The sequence below is a fragment of the Hippocampus zosterae genome, unplaced genomic scaffold (genome assembly GCF_025434085.1).
Source record: "Hippocampus zosterae strain Florida unplaced genomic scaffold, ASM2543408v3 HiC_scaffold_23, whole genome shotgun sequence".
NCBI classification, from domain to species: Eukaryota; Metazoa; Chordata; class Actinopteri; order Syngnathiformes; family Syngnathidae; genus Hippocampus; species Hippocampus zosterae.
Window position 1 is genome coordinate 1,586,229 of NW_026262823.1, and position 17,206 is coordinate 1,603,434.

Genomic DNA, 17,206 nt, shown 5'->3' on the forward strand with positions numbered 1-17,206 from the left:
AGAGGCCTGCTGCCCGCCGCACTCGCCGCCGGGCCGGCCCGCACCCTGCCATTGAGACTGAACGGGGATTATTTATTTTTTTAACTTGGCCGCCGGGCCGGGGCGGGCATCGCCCCCGGTACCTCCAGCCGCTACTATTTCCGCGGGCCGTGTTCCAACACTATTCACCCCGGCCAAGAGGCCTATTCCCCGGCCCGCACCCCGCCATTGAGACTGCACGGGAATTATTATTTTTTTATCTCTCAACCTGTCCAAGAGGCCTGCTGCCCGCCGCACTCGCCGCCGGGCCGGCCCGCACCCCGCCATTGAGACTGAACGGGGATTATTATTTTTTTTAACTCGGCCTCCGGGCCGGGGCGGGCTTCGCCCCCGGTACCTCCAGCCGCTTCTATTTACGCGCGCCGCGTTCCAACATATTCACCCCGGCCAAGAGGCCTATTCCCCGGCCCGCACCCCGCCATTGAGACTGCATGGGAATTATTATTTTTTTATCTCTCAACCTGTCCAAGAGGCCTGCTGCCCGCCGCAATCGCCGCCGGGCCGGCCCGCACCCTGCCATTGAGACTGAACGGGATTATTTATTTTTTTAACTTGGCCGCCGGGCCGGGGCGGGCATTGCCCCCGGTACCTCCAGCCGCTACTATTTCCGCGGGCCGTGTTCCAACACTATTCACCCCGGCCAAGAGGCCTATTCCCCGGCCCGCACCCCGCCATTGAGACTGCACGGGAATTATTATTTTTTTATCTCTCAACCTGTCCAAGAGGCCTGCTGCCCGCCGCACTCGCCGCCGGGCCGGCCCGCACCCCGCCATTGAGACTGAACGGGGATTATTATTTTTTTTAACTCGGCCTCCGGGCCGGGGCGGGCTTCGCCCCCGGTACCTCCAGCCGCTTCTATTTACGCGCGCCGCGTTCCAACATATTCACCCCGGCCAAGAGGCCTATTCCCCGGCCCGCACCCCGCCATTGAGACTGCATGGGAATTATTATTTTTTTATCTCTCAACCTGTCCAAGAGGCCTGCTGCCCGCCGCAATTGCCGCCGGGCCGGCCCGCACCCTGCCATTGAGACTGAACGGGAATTATTATTTTTTTATCTCTCAACCTGTCCAAGAGGCCTGCTGCCCGCCGCACTCGCCGCCGGGCCGGCCCGCACCCCGCCATTGAGACTGAACGGGGATTATTATTTTTTTTAACTCGGCCTCCGGGCCGGGGCGGGCTTCGCCCCCGGTACCTCCAGCCGCTTCTATTTACGCGCGCCGCGTTCCAACATATTCACCCCGGCCAAGAGGCCTATTCCCCGGCCCGCACCCCGCCATTGAGACTGCATGGGAATTATTATTTTTTTATCTCTCAACCTGTCCAAGAGGCCTGCTGCCCGCCGCAATCGCCGCCGGGCCGGCCCGCACCCTGCCATTGAGACTGAACGGGATTATTTATTTTTTGAACTTGGCCGCCGGGCCGGGGCGGGCATCGCCCCCGGTACCTCCAGCCGCTACTATTTCCGCGGGCCGTGTTCCAACACTATTCACCCCGGCCAAGAGGCCTATTCCCCGGCCCGCACCCCGCCATTGAGACTGCACGGGAATTATTATTTTTTTATCTCTCAACCTGTCCAAGAGGCCTGCTGCCCGCCGCACTCGCCGCCGGGCCGGCCCGCACCCCGCCATTGAGACTGAACGGGGATTATTATTTTTTTTAACTCGGCCTCCGGGCCGGGGCGGGCTTCGCCCCCGGTACCTCCAGCCGCTTCTATTTACGCGCGCCGTGTTCCAACATATTCACCCCGGCCAAGAGGCCTCTTCCCCGGCCACACTCGTCCGCCGGGCCGGACCGCACCCCGCCATTGAGACTGCACGGGAATTATTATTTTTTTATCTCTCAACCTGTCCAAGAGGCCTGCTGCCCGCCGCACTCGCCGCCGGGCCGGCCCGCACCCCGCCATTGAGACTGAACGGGGATTATTATTTTTTTTAACTCGGCCTCCGGGCCGGGGCGGGCTTCGCCCCCGGTACCTCCAGCCGCTTCTATTTACGCGCGCCGCGTTCCAACATATTCACCCCGGCCAAGAGGCCTCTTCCCCGGCCACACTCGTCCGCCGGGCCGGCCCGCACCCCGCCGTTGAGACTGCACGGGAATTATTATTTTTTTATCTCTCAACCTGTCCAAGAGGCCTGCTGCCCGCCGCACTCGCCGCCGGGCCGGACCGCACCCCGCCATTGAGACTGAACGGGATTATTATTTTTTTTAACTCGGCCTCCGGGCCGGGGCGGGCTTCGCCCCCGGTACCTCCAGCCGCTTCTATTTACGCGCGCCGCGTTCCAACATATTCACCCCGGCCAAGAGGCCTATTCCCCGGCCCGCACCCCGCCATTGAGACTGCACGGGAATTATTATTTTTTTATCTCTCAACCTGTCCAAGAGGCCTGCTGGCCGCCGCACTCGCCGCCGGGCCGGCCCGCACCCCGCCATTGAGACTGAACGGGGATTATTATTTTTTTTAACTCGGCCTCCGGGCCGGGGCGTGCTTCGCCCCCGGTACCTCCAGCCGCTTCTATTTACGCGCGCCGCGTTCCAACATATTCACCCCGGCCAAGAGGCCTATTCCCCGGCCCGCACCCCGCCATTGAGACTGCATGGGAATTATTATTTTTTTATCTCTCAACCTGTCCAAGAGGCCTGCTGCCCGCCGCAATCGCCGCCGGGCCGGCCCGCACCCTGCCATTGAGACTGAACGGGATTATTTATTTTTTTAACTTGGCCGCCGGGCCGGGGCGGGCATCGCCCCCGGTACCTCCAGCCGCTACTATTTCCGCGGGCCGTGTTCCAACACTATTCACCCCGGCCAAGAGGCCTATTCCCCGGCCCGCACCCCGCCATTGAGACTGCACGGGAATTATTATTTTTTTATCTCTCAACCTGTCCAAGAGGCCTGCTGCCCGCCGCACTCGCCGCCGGGCCGGCCCGCACCCCGCCATTGAGACTGAACGGGGATTATTATTTTTTTTAACTCGGCCTCCGGGCCGGGGCGGGCTTCGCCCCCGGTACCTCCAGCCGCTTCTATTTACGCGCGCCGCGTTCCAACATATTCACCCCGGCCAAGAGGCCTATTCCCCGGCCCGCACCCCGCCATTGAGACTGCACGGGAATTATTATTTTTTTATCTCTCAACCTGTCCAAGAGGCCTGCTGCCCGCCGCACTCGCCGCCGGGCCGGCCCGCACCCCGCCATTGAGACTGAACGGGGATTATTATTTTTTTTAACTCGGCCTCCGGGCCGGGGCGGGCTTCGCCCCCGGTACCTCCAGCCGCTTCTATTTACGCGCGCCGCGTTCCAACATATTCACCCCGGCCAAGAGGCCTATTCCCCGGCCCGCACCCCGCCATTGAGACTGCAAGGGAATTATTATTTTTTTATCTCTCAACCTGTCCAAGAGGCCTGCTGCCCGCCGCAATTGCCGCCGGGCCGGCCCGCACCCTGCCATTGAGACTGAACGGGAATTATTATTTTTTTATCTCTCAACCTGTCCAAGAGGCCTGCTGCCCGCCGCAATCGCCGCCGGGCCGGCCCGCACCCTGCCATTGAGACTGAACGGGGATTATTTATTTTTTTAACTTGGCCGCCGGGCCAGGGCGGGCATCGCCCCCGGTACCTCCAGCCGCTACTATTTCCGCGGGCCGTGTTCCAACACTATTCACCCCGGCCAAGAGGCCTATTCCCCGGCCCGCACCCCGCCATTGAGACTGCACGGGAATTATTATTTTTTTATCTCTCAACCTGTCCAAGAGGCCTGCTGCCCGCCGCACTCGCTGCCGGGCCGGCCCGCACCCCGCCATTGAGACTGAACGGGAATTATTATTTTTTTATCTCTCAACCTGTCCAAGAGGCCTGCTGCCCGCCGCACTCGCTGCCGGGCCGGCCCGCACCCTGCCATTGAGACTGAACGGGAATTATTATTTTTTTATCTCTCAACCTGTCCAAGAGGCCTGCTGCCCGCCGCAATCGCCGCCGGGCCGGCCCGCACCCTGCCATTGAGACTGAACGGGGATTATTTATTTTTTTAACTTGGCCGCCGGGCCAGGGCGGGCATCGCCCCCGGTACCTCCAGCCGCTACTATTTCCGCGGGCCGTGTTCCAACACTATTCACCCCGGCCAAGAGGCCTATTCCCCGGCCCGCACCCCGCCATTGAGACTGCACGGGAATTATTATTTTTTTATCTCTCAACCTGTCCAAGAGGCCTGCTGCCCGCCGCACTCGCTGCCGGGCCGGCCCGCACCCCGCCATTGAGACTGAACGGGGATTATTATTTTTTTTAACTCGGCCTCCGGGCCGGGGCGGGCTTCGCCCCCGGTACCTCCAGCCGCTTCTATTTACGCGCCGCGTTCCAACATATTCACCCCGGCCAAGAGGCCTAGTCCCCGGCCCGCACCCCGCCATTGAGACTGCATGGGAATTATTATTTTTTTATCTCTCAACCTGTCCAAGAGGCCTGCTGCCCGACGCAATCGCCGCCGGGCCGGCCCGCACCCTGCCATTGAGACTGAACAGGATTATTTATTTTTTTAACTTGGCCGCCGGGCGGGGCGGGCATCGCCCCCGGTACCTCCAGCCGCTACTATTTCCGCGGGCCGTGTTCCAACACTATTCACCCCAGCCAAGAGGCCTATTCCCCGGCCCGCACCCCGCCATTGAGACTGCACGGGAATTATTATTTTTTTATCTCTCAACCTGTCCAAGAGGCCTGCTGCCCGCCGCACTCGCCGCCGGGCCGGCCCGCACCCCGCCATTGAGACTGAACGGGGATTATTATTTTTTTTAACTCGGCCTCCGGGCCGGGGCAGGCTTCGACCCCGGTACCTCCAGCCGCTTCTATTTACGCGCGCCGCGTTCCAACATATTCACCCCGGCCAAGAGGCCTCTTCCCCGGCCACACTCGTCCGCCGGGCCGGCCCGCACCCCGCCATTGAGACTACACGGGAATTATTTTTTTTTTTTATCTCTCAACCTGTCCAAGAGGCCTGCTGCCCGCCGCAATCCCCGCCGGGCCGGCCCGCACCCTGCCATTGAGACTGAACGGGGATTATTTATTTTTTTAACTCTGCCGCCGGGCCGGGGCGGGCATCGCCCCCGGTACCTCCAGCCGCTACTATTTCCGCGGGCCGTGTTCCAACACTATTCACCCCGGCCAAGAGGCCTATTCCCCGGCCCGCACCCCGCCATTGAGACTGCACGGGAATTATTATTTTTTTATCTCTCAACCTGTCCAAGAGGCCTGCTGCCCGCCGCACTCGCCGCCGGGCCGGCCCGCACCCCGCCATTGAGACTGTACGGGGATTATTATTTTTTTTAACTCGGCCGCCGGGCCGGGGCGGGCTTCGCCCCCGGTACCTCCAGCCGCTTCTATTTACGCGCGCCGCGTTCCAACATATTCACCCCGGCCAAGAGGCCTCTTCCCCGGCCACACTCGTCCGCCGGGCCGGCCCGCACCCCGCCATTGAGACTGCACGGGAATTATTATTTTTTTATCTCTCAACCTGTCCAAGAGGCCTGCTGCCCGCCGCACTCGCCGCCGGGCCGGCCCGCACCCCGCCATTGAGACTGAACGGGATTATTATTTTTTTTAACTCGGCCTCCGGGCCGGGGCGGGCTTCGCCCCCGGTACCTCCAGCCGCTTCTATTTACGCGCGCCGCGTTCCAACATATTCACCCCGGCAAAGAGGCCTCTTCCCCGGCCACACTCGTCCGCCGGGCCGGCCCGCACCCCGCCATTGAGACTGCACGGGAATTATTATTTTTTTATCTCTCAACCTGTCCAAGAGGCCTGCTGCCCGCCGCACTCGCTGCCGGGCCGGCCCGCACCCCGCCATTGAGACTGAACGGGGATTATTATTTTTTTTAACTCGGCCTCCGGGCCGGGGCGGGCTTCGCCCCCGGTACCTCCAGCCGCTTCTATTTACGCGCGCCGCGTTCCAACATATTCACCCCGGCCAAGAGGCCTATTCCCCGGCCCGCACCCCGCCATTGAGACTGCATGGGAATTATTATTTTTTTATCTCTCAACCTGTCCAAGAGGCCTGCTGCCCGCCGCAATCGCCGCCGGGCCGGCCCGCACCCTGCCATTGAGACTGAACGGGATTATTTATTTTTTTAACTTGGCCGCCGGGCCGGGGCGGGCATCGCCCCCGGTACCTCCAGCCGCTACTATTTCCGCGGGCCGTGTTCCAACACTATTCACCCCGGCCAAGAGGCCTATTCCCCGGCCCGCACCCCGCCATTGAGACTGCACGGGAATTATTATTTTTTTATCTCTCAACCTGTCCAAGAGGCCTGCTGCCCGCCGCACTCGCCGCCGGGCCGGCCCGCACCCCGCCATTGAGACTGAACGGGGATTATTATTTTTTTTAACTCGGCCTCCGGGCCGGGGCGGGCTTCGCCCCCGGTACCTCCAGCCGCTTCTATTTACGCGCGCCGCGTTCCAACATATTCACCCCGGCCAAGAGGCCTATTCCCCGGCCCGCACCCCGCCATTGAGACGGCACGGGAATTATTATTTTTTTATCTCTCAACCTGTCCAAGAGGCCTGCTGCCCGCCGCACTCGCCGCCGGGCCGGCCCGCACCCCGCCATTGAGACTGAACGGGGATTATTATTTTTTTTAACTCGGCCTCCGGGCCGGGGCGGGCTTCGCCCCCGGTACCTCCAGCCGCTTCTATTTACGCGCGCCGCGTTCCAACATATTCACCCCGGCCAAGAGGCCTATTCCCCGGCCCGCACCCCGCCATTGAGACTGCAAGGGAATTATTATTTTTTTATCTCTCAACCTGTCCAAGAGGCCTGCTGCCCGCCGCAATTGCCGCCGGGCCGGCCCGCACCCTGCCATTGAGACTGAACGGGAATTATTATTTTTTTATCTCTCAACCTGTCCAAGAGGCCTGCTGCCCGCCGCAATCGCCGCCGGGCCGGCCCGCACCCTGCCATTGAGACTGAACGGGGATTATTTATTTTTTTAACTCGGCCGCCGGGCCAGGGCGGGCATCGCCCCCGGTACCTCCAGCCGCTACTATTTCCGCGGGCCGTGTTCCAACACTATTCACCCCGGCCAAGAGGCCTATTCCCCGGCCCGCACCCCGCCATTGAGACTGCACGGGAATTATTATTTTTTTATCTCTCAACCTGTCCAAGAGGCCTGCTGCCCGCCGCACTCGCCGCCGGGCCGGCCCGCACCCCGCCATTGAGACTGAACGGGGATTATTATTTTTTTTAACTCGGCCTCCGGGCCGGGGCGGGCTTCGCCCCCGGTACCTCCAGCCGCTTCTATTTACGCGCGCCGCGTTCCAACATATTCACCCCGGCCAAGAGGCCTAGTCCCCGGCCCGCACCCCGCCATTGAGACTGCATGGGAATTATTATTTTTTTATCTCTCAACCTGTCCAAGAGGCCTGCTGCCCGCCGCAATCGCCGCCGGGCCGGCCCGCACCCTGCCATTGAGACTGAACGGGATTATTTATTTTTTTAACTTGGCCGCCGGGCGGGGCGGGCATCGCCCCCGGTACCTCCAGCCGCTACTATTTCCGCGGGCCGTGTTCCAACACTATTCACCCCAGCCAAGAGGCCTATTCCCCGGCCCGCACCCCGCCATTGAGACTGCACGGGAATTATTATTTTTTTATCTCTCAACCTGTCCAAGAGGCCTGCTGCCCGCCGCAATCGCCGGCGGGCCGGCCCGCACCCTGCCATTGAGACTGAACGGGATTATTTATTTTTTTAACTCGGCCTCCGGGCCGGGGCGGGCTTCGCCCCCGGTACCTCCAGCCGCTTCTATTTACGCGCGCCGCGTTCCAACATATTCACCCCGGCCAAGAGGCCTATTCCCCGGCCCGCACCCCACCATTGAGACTGCACGGGAATTATTATTTTTTTATCTCTCAACCTGTCCAAGAGGCCTGCTGCCCGCCGCACTCGCCGCCGGGCCGGCCCGCACCCCGCCATTGAGACTGCACGGGAATTATTATTTTTTTATCTCTCAACCTGTCCAAGAGGCCTGCTGCCCGCCGCACTCGCCGCCGGGCCGGCCCACACCCTGCCATTGAGACTGAACGGGGATTATTTATTTTTTTAACTTGGCCGCCGGCCCGGGGCGGGCATCGCCCCGGTACCGGCGGGCATCGCCCCGGTACCTCCAGCCGCTACTATTTCCGCGGGCCGTGTTCCAACACTATTCACCCCGGCCAAGAGGCCTATTCCCCGGCCCGCACCCCGCCATTGAGACTGCATGGGAATTATTATTTTTTTATCTCTCAACCTGTCCAAGAGGCCTGCTGCCCGCCGCACTCGCCGCCGGGCCGGCCCGCACCCTGCCATTGAGACTGAACGGGAATTATTATTTTTTTATCTCTCAACCTGTCCAAGAGGCCTGCTGCCCGCCGCACTCGCCGCCGGGCCGGCCCGCACCCCGCCATTGAGACTGAACGGGGATTATTATTTTTTTTAACTCGGCCTCCGGGCCGGGGCGGGCTTCGCCCCCGGTACCTCCAGCCGCTTCTATTTACGCGCGCCGCGTTCCAACATATTCACCCCGGCCAAGAGGCCTCTTCCCTGGCCACACTCGTCCGCCGGGCCGGCCCGCACCCCGCCCTTGAGACTGCACGGGAATTATTATTTTTTTATCTCTCAACCTGTCCAAGAGGCCTGCTGCCCGCCGCACTCGCCACCGGGCCTCCCCGCAACCCGCCATTGAGACTGAAGGGGATTATTATTTTTTTTAACTCGGCCTTCGGGCCGGGGCGGGCTTCGCCCCCGGTACCTCCAGCCGCTTCTATTTACGCGCGCCGCGTTCCAACATATTCACCCCGGCCAAGAGGCCTCTTCCCCGGCCACACTCGTCCGCCGGGCCGGCCCGCACCCCGCCATTGAGACTGCACGGGAATTATTATTTTTATATCTCTCAACCTGTCCAAGAGGCCTGCTGCCCGCCGCAATCGCCGCCGGGCCGGCCCGCACCCTGCCATTGAGACTACACGGGAATTATTTTTTTTTTTATCTCTCAACCTGTCCAAGAGTTCTGCTGCCCGCCGCAATCGCCGCCGGGCCGGCCCGCACCCTGCCATCGAGACTGAACGGGGATTATTTATTTTTTTAACTTGGCCGCCGGGCCGGGGCGGGCATCGCCCCCGGTACCTCCAGCCGCTACTATTTCCGCGGGCCGTGTTCCAACACTATTCACCCCGGCCAAGAGGCCTATTCCCCGGCCCGCACCCCGCCATTGAGACTGCACGGGAATTATTATTTTTTTATCTCTCAACCTGTCCAAGAGGCCTGCTGCCCGCCGCACTCGCCGCCGGGCCGGCCCGCACCCTGCCATTGAGACTGAACGGGGATTATTTATTTTTTTAACTTGGCCGCCGGGCCGGGGCGGGCATCGCCCCCGGTACCTCCAGCCGCTACTATTTCCGCGGGCCGTGTTCCAACACTATTCACCCCGGCCAAGAGGCCTATTCCCCGGCCCGCACCCCGCCATTGAGACTGCACGGGAATTATTATTTTTTTATCTCTCAACCTGTCCAAGAGGCCTGCTGCCCGCCGCACTCGCCGCCGGGCCGGCCCGCACCCCGCCATTGAGACTGTACGGGGATTATTATTTTTTTTAACTCGGCCGCCGGGCCGGGGCGGGCTTCGCCCCCGGTACCTCCAGCCGCTTCTATTTACGCGCGCCGCGTTCCAACATATTCACCCCGGCCAAGAGCCCTCTTCCCCGGCCACACTCGTCCGCCGGGCCGGCCCGCACCCCGCCATTGAGACTGCACGGGAATTATTATTTTTTTATCTCTCAACCTGTCCAAGAGGCCTGCTGCCCGCCGCACTCGCCGCCGGGCCGGCCCGCACCCCGCCATTGAGACTGAACGGGGATTATTATTTTTTTTAACTCGGCCTCCGGGCCGGGGCGGGCTTCGCCCCCGGTACCTCCAGCCGCTTCTATTTACGCGTGCTGCGTTCCAACATATTCACCCCGGCAAAGAGGCCTCTTCCCCGGCCACACTCGTCCGCCGGGCCGGCCCGCACCCCGCCATTGAGACTGCACGGGAATTATTATTTTTTTATCTCTCAACCTGTCCAAGAGGCCTGCTGCCCGCCGCAATCGCCGCCGGGCCGGCCCGCACCCTGCCATTGAGACTGAACGGGGATTATTTATTTTTTTAACTTGGCCGCCGGCCCGGGACGGGCATCGCCCCCGGTACCTCCAGCCGCTACTATTTCTGCGGGCCGTGTTCCAACACTATTCACCCCGGCCAAGAGGCCTATTCCCCGGCCCGCACCCCGCCATTGAAACTGCATGGGAATTATTATTTTTTTATCTCTCAACCTGTCCAAGAGGCCTGCTGCCCGCCCCAATCGCCGCCGGGCCGGCCCGCACCCTGCCATTGAGACTGAACGGGGATTTTTTTTTTTTTTAACTTGGCCGCCGGGCCGGGGCGGGCATCGCCCCCGGTACCTCCAGCCGCTACTATTTCCGCGGGCCGTGTTCCAACACTATTCACCCCGGCCAAGAGGCCTATTCCCCGGCCCGCACCCCGCCATTGAGACTGCATGGGAATTATTATTTTTTTATCTCTCAACCTGTCCAAGAGGCCTGCTGCCCGCCGCAATTGCCGCCGGGCCGGCCCGCACCCTGCCATTGAGACTGAACGGGAATTATTATTTTTTTATCTCTCAACCTGTCCAAGAGGCCTGCTGCCCGCCGCACTCGCCGCCGGGCCGGCCCGCACCCTGCCATTGAGACTGAACGGGGATTATTTATTTTTTTAACTTGGCCGCCGGGCCGGGGCGGGCATCGCCCCCGGTACCTCCAGCCGCTACTATTTCCGCGGGCCGTGTTCCAACACTATTCACCCCGGCCAAGAGGCCTATTCCCCGGCCCGCACCCCGCCATTGAGACTGCACGGGAATTATTATTTTTTTATCTCTCAACCTGTCCAAGAGGCCTGCTGCCCGCCGCACTCGCCGCCGGGCCGGCCCGCACCCCGCCATTGAGACTGAACGGGGATTATTATTTTTTTTAACTCGGCCTCCGGGCCGGGGCGGGCTTCGCCCCCGGTACCTCCAGCCGCTTCTATTTACGCGCGCCGCGTTCCAACATATTCACCCCGGCCAAGAGGCCTATTCCCCGGCCCGCACCCCGCCATTGAGACTGCATGGGAATTATTATTTTTTTATCTCTCAACCTGTCCAAGAGGCCTGCTGCCCGCCGCAATCGCCGCCGGGCCGGCCCGCACCCTGCCATTGAGACTGAACGGGATTATTTATTTTTTTAACTTGGCCGCCGGGCCGGGGCGGGCATTGCCCCCGGTACCTCCAGCCGCTACTATTTCCGCGGGCCGTGTTCCAACACTATTCACCCCGGCCAAGAGTCCTATTCCCCGGCCCGCACCCCGCCATTGAGACTGCACGGGAATTATTATTTTTTTATCTCTCAACCTGTCCAAGAGGCCTGCTGCCCGCCGCACTCGCCGCCGGGCCGGCCCGCACCCCGCCATTGAGACTGAACGGGGATTATTATTTTTTTTAACTCGGCCTCCGGGCCGGGGCGGGCTTCGCCCCCGGTACCTCCAGCCGCTTCTATTTACGCGCGCCGCGTTCCAACATATTCACCCCGGCCAAGAGGCCTATTCCCCGGCCCGCACCCCGCCATTGAGACTGCATGGGAATTATTATTTTTTTATCTCTCAACCTGTCCAAGAGGCCTGCTGCCCGCCGCAATTGCCGCCGGGCCGGCCCGCACCCTGCCATTGAGACTGAACGGGAATTATTATTTTTTTATCTCTCAACCTGTCCAAGAGGCCTGCTGCCCGCCGCACTCGCCGCCGGGCCGGCCCGCACCCCGCCATTGAGACTGAACGGGGATTATTATTTTTTTTAACTCGGCCTCCGGGCCGGGGCGGGCTTCGCCCCCGGTACCTCCAGCCGCTTCTATTTACGCGCGCCGCGTTCCAACATATTCACCCCGGCCAAGAGGCCTATTCCCCGGCCCGCACCCCGCCATTGAGACTGCATGGGAATTATTATTTTTTTATCTCTCAACCTGTCCAAGAGGCCTGCTGCCCGCCGCAATCGCCGCCGGGCCGGCCCGCACCCTGCCATTGAGACTGAACGGGATTATTTATTTTTTTAACTTGGCCGCCGGGCCGGGGCGGGCATCGCCCCCGGTACCTCCAGCCGCTACTATTTCCGCGGGCCGTGTTCCAACACTATTCACCCCGGCCAAGAGGCCTATTCCCCGGCCCGCACCCCGCCATTGAGACTGCACGGAAATTATTATTTTTTTATCTCTCAACCTGTCCAAGAGGCCTGCTGCCCGCCGCACTCGCCGCCGGGCCGGCCCGCACCCCGCCATTGAGACTGAACGGGGATTATTATTTTTTTTAACTCGGCCTCCGGGCCGGGGCGGGCTTCGCCCCCGGTACCTCCAGCCGCTTCTATTTACGCGCGCCGTGTTCCAACATATTCACCCCGGCCAAGAGGCCTCTTCCCCGGCCACACTCGTCCGCCGGGCCGGACCGCACCCCGCCATTGAGACTGCACGGGAATTATTATTTTTTTATCTCTCAACCTGTCCAAGAGGCCTGCTGCCCGCCGCACTCGCCGCCGGGCCGGCCCGCACCCCGCCATTGAGACTGAACGGGGATTATTATTTTTTTTAACTCGGCCTCCGGGCCGGGGCGGGCTTCGCCCCCGGTACCTCCAGCCGCTTCTATTTACGCGCGCCGCGTTCCAACATATTCACCCCGGCCAAGAGGCCTCTTCCCCGGCCACACTCGTCCGCCGGGCCGGCCCGCACCCCGCCGTTGAGACTGCACGGGAATTATTATTTTTTTATCTCTCAACCTGTCCAAGAGGCCTGCTGCCCGCCGCACTCGCCGCCGGGCCGGACCGCACCCCGCCATTGAGACTGAACGGGATTATTATTTTTTTTAACTCGGCCTCCGGGCCGGGGCGGGCTTCGCCCCCGGTACCTCCAGCCGCTTCTATTTACGCGCGCCGCGTTCCAACATATTCACCCCGGCCAAGAGGCCTATTCCCCGGCCCGCACCCCGCCATTGAGACTGCACGGGAATTATTATTTTTTTATCTCTCAACCTGTCCAAGAGGCCTGCTGGCCGCCGCACTCGCCGCCGGGCCGGCCCGCACCCCGCCATTGAGACTGAACGGGGATTATTATTTTTTTTAACTCGGCCTCCGGGCCGGGGCGTGCTTCGCCCCCGGTACCTCCAGCCGCTTCTATTTACGCGCGCCGCGTTCCAACATATTCACCCCGGCCAAGAGGCCTATTCCCCGGCCCGCACCCCGCCATTGAGACTGCATGGGAATTATTATTTTTTTATCTCTCAACCTGTCCAAGAGGCCTGCTGCCCGCCGCAATCGCCGCCGGGCCGGCCCGCACCCTGCCATTGAGACTGAACGGGATTATTTATTTTTTTAACTTGGCCGCCGGGCCGGGGCGGGCATCGCCCCCGGTACCTCCAGCCGCTACTATTTCCGCGGGCCGTGTTCCAACACTATTCACCCCGGCCAAGAGGCCTATTCCCCGGCCCGCACCCCGCCATTGAGACTGCACGGGAATTATTATTTTTTTATCTCTCAACCTGTCCAAGAGGCCTGCTGCCCGCCGCACTCGCCGCCGGGCCGGCCCGCACCCCGCCATTGAGACTGAACGGGGATTATTATTTTTTTTAACTCGGCCTCCGGGCCGGGGCGGGCTTCGCCCCCGGTACCTCCAGCCGCTTCTATTTACGCGCGCCGCGTTCCAACATATTCACCCCGGCCAAGAGGCCTATTCCCCGGCCCGCACCCCGCCATTGAGACTGCACGGGAATTATTATTTTTTTATCTCTCAACCTGTCCAAGAGGCCTGCTGCCCGCCGCACTCGCCGCCGGGCCGGCCCGCACCCCGCCATTGAGACTGAACGGGGATTATTATTTTTTTTAACTCGGCCTCCGGGCCGGGGCGGGCTTCGCCCCCGGTACCTCCAGCCGCTTCTATTTACGCGCGCCGCGTTCCAACATATTCACCCCGGCCAAGAGGCCTATTCCCCGGCCCGCACCCCGCCATTGAGACTGCAAGGGAATTATTATTTTTTTATCTCTCAACCTGTCCAAGAGGCCTGCTGCCCGCCGCAATTGCCGCCGGGCCGGCCCGCACCCTGCCATTGAGACTGAACGGGAATTATTATTTTTTTATCTCTCAACCTGTCCAAGAGGCCTGCTGCCCGCCGCAATCGCCGCCGGGCCGGCCCGCACCCTGCCATTGAGACTGAACGGGGATTATTTATTTTTTTAACTTGGCCGCCGGGCCAGGGCGGGCATCGCCCCCGGTACCTCCAGCCGCTACTATTTCCGCGGGCCGTGTTCCAACACTATTCACCCCGGCCAAGAGGCCTATTCCCCGGCCCGCACCCCGCCATTGAGACTGCACGGGAATTATTATTTTTTTATCTCTCAACCTGTCCAAGAGGCCTGCTGCCCGCCGCACTCGCTGCCGGGCCGGCCCGCACCCCGCCATTGAGACTGAACGGGAATTATTATTTTTTTATCTCTCAACCTGTCCAAGAGGCCTGCTGCCCGCCGCACTCGCTGCCGGGCCGGCCCGCACCCTGCCATTGAGACTGAACGGGAATTATTATTTTTTTATCTCTCAACCTGTCCAAGAGGCCTGCTGCCCGCCGCAATCGCCGCCGGGCCGGCCCGCACCCTGCCATTGAGACTGAACGGGGATTATTTATTTTTTTAACTTGGCCGCCGGGCCAGGGCGGGCATCGCCCCCGGTACCTCCAGCCGCTACTATTTCCGCGGGCCGTGTTCCAACACTATTCACCCCGGCCAAGAGGCCTATTCCCCGGCCCGCACCCCGCCATTGAGACTGCACGGGAATTATTATTTTTTTATCTCTCAACCTGTCCAAGAGGCCTGCTGCCCGCCGCACTCGCTGCCGGGCCGGCCCGCACCCCGCCATTGAGACTGAACGGGGATTATTATTTTTTTTAACTCGGCCTCCGGGCCGGGGCGGGCTTCGCCCCCGGTACCTCCAGCCGCTTCTATTTACGCGCCGCGTTCCAACATATTCACCCCGGCCAAGAGGCCTAGTCCCCGGCCCGCACCCCGCCATTGAGACTGAACGGGAATTATTATTTTTTTATCTCTCAACCTGTCCAAGAGGCCTGCTGCCCGCCGCAATCGCCGCCGGGCCGGCCCGCACCCTGCCATTGAGACTGAACAGGATTATTTATTTTTTTAACTTGGCCGCCGGGCGGGGCGGGCATCGCCCCCGGTACCTCCAGCCGCTACTATTTCCGCGGGCCGTGTTCCAACACTATTCACCCCAGCCAAGAGGCCTATTCCCCGGCCCGCACCCCGCCATTGAGACTGCACGGGAATTATTATTTTTTTATCTCTCAACCTGTCCAAGAGGCCTGCTGCCCGCCGCACTCGCCGCCGGGCCGGCCCGCACCCCGCCATTGAGACTGAACGGGGATTATTATTTTTTTTAACTCGGCCTCCGGGCCGGGGCAGGCTTCGACCCCGGTACCTCCAGCCGCTTCTATTTACGCGCGCCGCGTTCCAACATATTCACCCCGGCCAAGAGGCCTCTTCCCCGGCCACACTCGTCCGCCGGGCCGGCCCGCACCCCGCCATTGAGACTACACGGGAATTATTTTTTTTTTTTATCTCTCAACCTGTCCAAGAGGCCTGCTGCCCGCCGCAATCCCCGCCGGGCCGGCCCGCACCCTGCCATTGAGACTGAACGGGGATTATTTATTTTTTTAACTCTGCCGCCGGGCCGGGGCGGGCATCGCCCCCGGTACCTCCAGCCGCTACTATTTCCGCGGGCGTGTTCCAACACTATTCACCCCGGCCAAGAGGCCTATTCCCCGGCCCGCACCCCGCCATTGAGACTGCACGGGAATTATTATTTTTTTATCTCTCAACCTGTCCAAGAGGCCTGCTGCCCGCCGCACTCGCCGCCGGGCCGGCCCGCACCCCGCCATTGAGACTGTACGGGGATTATTATTTTTTTTAACTCGGCCGCCGGGCCGGGGCGGGCTTCGCCCCCGGTACCTCCAGCCGCTTCTATTTACGCGCGCCGCGTTCCAACATATTCACCCCGGCCAAGAGGCCTCTTCCCCGGCCACACTCGTCCGCCGGGCCGGCCCGCACCCCGCCATTGAGACTGCACGGGAATTATTATTTTTTTATCTCTCAACCTGTCCAAGAGGCCTGCTGCCCGCCGCACTCGCCGCCGGGCCGGCCCGCACCCCGCCATTGAGACTGAACGGGATTATTATTTTTTTTAACTCGGCCTCCGGGCCGGGGCGGGCTTCGCCCCCGGTACCTCCAGCCGCTTCTATTTACGCGCGCCGCGTTCCAACATATTCACCCCGGCAAAGAGGCCTCTTCCCCGGCCACACTCGTCCGCCGGGCCGGCCCGCACCCCGCCATTGAGACTGCACGGGAATTATTATTTTTTTATCTCTCAACCTGTCCAAGAGGCCTGCTGCCCGCCGCACTCGCTGCCGGGCCGGCCCGCACCCCGCCATTGAGACTGAACGGGGATTATTATTTTTTTTAACTCGGCCTCCGGGCCGGGGCGGGCTTCGCCCCCGGTACCTCCAGCCGCTTCTATTTACGCGCGCCGCGTTCCAACATATTCACCCCGGCCAAGAGGCCTATTCCCCGGCCCGCACCCCGCCATTGAGACTGCATGGGAATTATTATTTTTTTATCTCTCAACCTGTCCAAGAGGCCTGCTGCCCGCCGCAATCGCCGCCGGGCCGGCCCGCACCCTGCCATTGAGACTGAACGGGATTATTTATTTTTTTAACTTGGCCGCCGGGCCGGGGCGGGCATCGCCCCCGGTACCTCCAGCCGCTACTATTTCCGCGGGCCGTGTTCCAACACTATTCACCCCGGCCAAGAGGCCTATTCCCCGGCCCGCACCCCGCCATTGAGACTGCACGGGAATTATTATTTTTTTATCTCTCAACCTGTCCAAGAGGCCTGCTGCCCGCCGCACTCGCCGCCGGGCCGGCCCGCACCCCGCCATTGAGACTGAACGGGGATTATTATTTTTTTTAACTCGGCCTCCGGGCCGGGGCGGGCTTCGCCCCCGGTACCTCCAGCCGCTTCTATTTACGCGCGCCGCGTTCCAACATATTCA